This window comes from Gouania willdenowi, chromosome 14 (assembly GCF_900634775.1).
Source record: "Gouania willdenowi chromosome 14, fGouWil2.1, whole genome shotgun sequence".
NCBI lineage: Eukaryota > Metazoa > Chordata > Actinopteri > Blenniiformes > Gobiesocidae > Gouania > Gouania willdenowi.
The window spans coordinates 360,910-366,093 of record NC_041057.1 but is presented as its reverse complement, the minus strand read 5'-3'; the positions used below and the strand labels follow the sequence as shown (position 1 = coordinate 366,093).

Here is a 5,184-nt window from a genome sequence, read left to right as displayed (position 1 = left end):
CTGCTGTGACCAAACCTGAGTGGGAGGGTCCATGATTGAAGTAGAGAGGGGTAACTTGGATCATACCATTGGTAAACTGGAACCAGGGGTATTTGGGGTTAAATGTTTATGCTTAGTGGAAGCCTTAAAATAAATTCATAGTTTTAATCCATAAATGCCTGCAGGGGTTATATGTATAAATATAGTTAATATTAACATAATTTCAAAATAGGATAATTATTAAAAGTGTTAGTTATTTTTGTAACTGACTAACATTTGCTTTGTCTTGTAGGAGGAGCTTGCAGTATATATTTAGGGGATGGCTGAAGCTCCTCTAAAGGGCAGTTGGGCCTGGAGTGAGCAGCATGTTCCAGGACATCATAGCAGACGCCTGTTCAATGCCTCGTTTTTTGCTATTCAAGTTTATTTAAGTTTGGGGTTACTTTTTGATAGTTTGTCCAATTCTACATTAGTTTTGTGTTATTTTTGTATCTCTAATTTTTTCTGCATTTACCAGCACGGTTTTGGCACTTCTGCACCAGCACTTTGTGGTTCACTGGAAAATAAAAGGGTTAAATGAGAAGACTGACTCCGCCTCCTGCCTTCACCACAAGCCTCCAATGCTTACAGAGACCTTTAATGCCTTAAATTAATTTCAGTGGTGAGGTTTCTTGGATTATTTCTTTCTGGTTAAAAATGAAGCTGACAGACGCCAAGATGGCGCCGCGGATGGTCGCCTCGGTACTGCGCTCTCTTGTAGTTGTTATGTTTTTCTTCTTTTTTGTAGTTTCTTGCTCCCCTTCTCTGGTCTCTTTCACCAGAGAAGAACTAATAAACATAGGACAGTCCTCTGCTGATCTTTTTTCACCGGTTCTCATTGAACCAGAAAGTTATGCAGAGATTCTCACCAGAGGAGCAGCAGCTCTCTACATCTACCAGACTTTCAGCTCCTCAGAGCGGACCACGTAAAAGAGCTGTGGGAAGACGAGGGGAGGTGGAATATGCTTTTACATTAACCAAGGTTGGTGTACAGATGTTACAGTGTTGAAACAGACGTGTAGCCATAATCTGGAGAGTTTTTTTATAAACTGTAAACCGTTTTATTCTCCTCGTTTGTTATGGTCTGTGTTTACATCCCACCTCAGGCTAGTGTAACAGAGGCGTTACAGCACCTGGTCGACCAGATAACAGACGTGGAGAAACAACATCCAGACTCTTTGCTAATCATTCTAGAGGATTTTAACAGAGCAAATCTAACCCATGAACTCCCTAAATACAGACAACATATAAAGTGTCCCACCAGGGGTGCTAACACACTGGACCACTGCTACACTGTAATAAAGGATTCATATCACTCTGTTCCCCGTGCAGCTTTGGGGCTCTCTGATCACTGTCTGATTCACCTCATCCTGACCTACAGGCAGAAGTTTAAATCTGCTAAACCTGTAGTAAGGACTGTAAAGAGGTGGACAGAGGGGGAGGAGTTACAGGACTGCTTTGACTGCACTGATTGGAGTGTTTTTGAAGCTGCATCAGACTTAGATGAACTGACTGACACTGTGACATCTTACATCAGCTTCTGTGAGAACATGTGTGTGCAGACCAGGACCTTCTGCACATACAACAACAACAAACCCTGGTTCACATTTCAACTCAGGATGCTGCGTCAGGCTAAGGAGGAAGCCTACAGGAGTGGGGATTGGGTCCTGTTTAAGCAGACTAAGTACACACTATCCAAGGAGATCAGAGTAGACAAGAGGTGCTACACTGAGAAGCTAGAACAAAGCTTCTCAAACAAAGTCCCTTCAGAAGTGTGGAAAGGCCTGCGTGAGGTCACTAACTACAGGAAACCCTCCCCCCACCCTGTAGGTAACAAAAGACTGGCTGAAGACCTGAATAGCTTTTACTGCAGGTTTTCTCACCCACCCCCGAGCTCATTAGCATCAGCCCATCACCTGGACTCTGCCCTTCCTGCTCCCCCCACTTCCCCCCCACCGCACCCTCTGACCCCCCACCTGCCCTGAAGATCATTGAAAGAGATGTGTGCCAGCTGTTCAAGAGACAAAAGATCAAAAAGGCTCCAGGACCAGACGGAGTATCTCCTTCCTGTCTGAAAGCCTGTGCTGAGCAGCTGGTCCACATCTTCACATGGATCTTCAACACATCACTGGAGCTGTGTGAAGTACCTCCTGCTTCTAAAGCTCCAGCATCATCTCAGTCCCAAAGAAAGCTGCCATCACAGGATCAATGACTATCGACCCATTGCTCTGACGTCCATAGTCATGAAGTCCTTTGAGAGGCTGGTACTGAGCCACCTGAAGGACATCACAGACCCCTGCTGGACCCCCTGCAGTTTGCCTATCGGGCAAACAGGTCTGTAGAGGATGTAGTCAACATGAGACTGAACTACATCCTCCATCACCTCGACTCCTCAGGGACCTACGCTAGGATTATGTGGCCACACCAGCCTGTCATTGCCCGATCCCGTTAGATCTCGGAAGCTAAGCATGTCTGGGCCTGGTTAGTAGTTGGATGGGTAGACCACTGAGAATTCCAGGTGCCACAGTGGGGTGGCATCTGGGGTGGGGTCATTGTGTCCTTGGGCAAGGCACTTCACCTACATTGCCTAGTATAAATGTAGTGTGTGAGTGAGTGTTGGTGGTGGTCGGAGGGGCCGATGGTTCACTATGGCAGCCTCGCTTCTGTCAGTCTGCCCCAGGGCAGCTGTGGCTACAATAGTAGCTTACCACCACTAAGTGTGGAGTGAAAGAATAATGCCTTAATTCTGTAAAGCGACTTGGAGTGTCTATGATAAAGCTCTATATAAAATTGATGCATTATTATTATTATTATTATTATTATCCTGTTTGTGGATTTCAGCTCTGCGTTCAACACCATCATCCTGGACATCCTTCACCAGAAACTCACCCAGCTCACAGTACCGGCCTCCACCTGTCAGTGGATCACCAACTTCCTGTCTGACAGGAAGCAGCAAGTAAGGCTGGGAAGCATCACATCCAGCACCCGGTCACTCAGCACTGGCGCCCCTCAGGGGTGTGTTCTCTACCCACTGCTATTCTCCCTCTACACCAATGACTGCACCTCAGGGGACCCCTCTGTGAAACTCCTGAAGTTTGCAGACGACACCACCATCATCGGTCTCATCAGGGATGGGGACGAGTCTGCCTTCAGACGGAGGTGGAACAGCTGGATCTCTGGTGCAGTCAGAAACATCTGGAACTGAACCCACTCAAGACTGTGGAGATGACAGTGGACTTCAGGAGAAATCCCCCCCCACTCACCCCCCTTACCATTCTGAATAGCAAAATGGCCACCATGGACTCCTTCAGGTTCCTGGGATCCACAATCTCACAGGACCTGAAGTGGACCTCCCACATAGACACAACCAGGAAAAAGGCACAGTAGAGGATGTACTTCCTGCGTCAGCTGAGGAAGTTCAACCTGCCCCAGGAGCTGCTGATCCATAGTAATGTGTTTGTACAAGAAAGGGTTAAATCTAACAGTGGAAAATACAACACTGCCAATAGAACTAACAACAGCTGGATTAACCTTGATGTAGAGACAAAACAAGCTGCAAATTTGTGTGTCCAAAAGAGACATTCCCGAGTGTTGACGTCATGGATGGAAAGGCAAAAACCTTTCGAACAACTTCGAAAGAAGATGAACTGTTCTTGAACTGGAGGAATGCAAACAACGTCTGGCAGGGAACAAGGCCAACACGAACAATGATAGAGAGGAGGAATAAAAAAAAAAGACAACACTGACTACAGATGAGAATAAATCCTACACAAACAAGGACTGTTCAGAACAACCTAAGAATGTTTGACCAGAGAGACAAGCTTTGATGTAAGTTTTCGGTGTACAAAACAGGGGACGGGACCGAGATAAGAAAACTGCTTCTCTCGTCTCCTTTTTCGGCATGAACAAAAAAAAAAAAAAAAAAAAAAAAAAAAAGTGAACGTAACCATGTCAGAAATAAACTGAATAAATAAATTAATTAATTAATTTAAAAAATGGTGGATCACATCATGCTTAGCACCGAGCTGTGGTCAAAAGTCTGCAAAGTTGTTTTAACATCAACTCACAATGTTTCACATTTTCAGATGTCTGTAAATTTCAGTTAAATCTCAGGCTTCAGTTATTCTGTGTGAATGTGCTACGTTGGGGGGTCATTTATTTATTACATGTGGACCCTAGATAAAACTAATCCTGTGCAAAGGGCTAATGTCTGCTAATGTGTGTAAATGTCTGCTAATGTGTGTAAATATGTGTAAATGTGTGTAAATATGTGTAAGTGTGTAAAAACATGTAACTATGTGTAAATATGTATAAATGTCTGTTAATGAGTGTAAATATGTGTAAAATATATAAATATGTGTAAAATATATAACTATGTGTAAATATGTGTCAATGTGTAAATATGTACAAAAAGTGTAACTATGTGTAAATATGTATAAATGTGTGTAAATGTCTGTTAATGAGTGTAAATATGTGTAAAATATATAAATATGTGTAAAATATATAACTATGTGTAAATATGTGTCAATGTGTAAATATGTACAAAAAGTGTAACTATGTGTAAATATGTATAAATGTGTGTAAATGTCTGTTAATGAGTGTAAATATGTGTAAAATATATAAATATGTGTAAAATATATAAATATGTGTAAAATATATAACTATGTGTAAATATGTGTCAATGTGTAAATATGTACAAAAAGTGTAACTATGTGTAAATATGTATAAATGTGTGTAGATGCGTGTAAGTATGTGTAAATGTGTGTAAAAATATGTAAATATGTGTACATATATGTAAACGTGTGTAGATGTGTGTAAATGTGTAACTATGTGTTAATGTGTGTAAATATGTATAAATGTGTGTAAAAATATGTTAATATGTGTAAATGTGTGTAAAATGTAATAAAAATGTGTAAATATGTGTAAATGTTTGTAAAATATGTACATATGTGTTAATGTGTGTAAATATGTGTCGATGTGTGTAAATATGTGTCAGTGTGTGTAAATATGTAATAAAAAATGTGTAAATATGTAATAAAAAATGTGTAAGTATGTGTAAATGTTTGTAAAATGTGTAAGTATGTGTTAATGTGTGTAAATATGTATAAATGTGTGTAAATATGTGTCAGTGTGTGTAAAAATGTAATAAAAAATGTGTAACTGTGT

At 41.2% G+C, this 5,184-nt stretch overlaps 1 pseudogene; it reads left to right on the top strand.

The window, feature by feature from the left end:
- The first annotated feature begins 2,429 nt into the window (after positions 1 to 2,429).
- On the top strand, positions 2,430 to 2,548 carry LOC114476282 (uncharacterized; annotated as a pseudogene).
- The last annotated feature ends 2,636 nt before the right edge of the window (positions 2,549 to 5,184 follow it).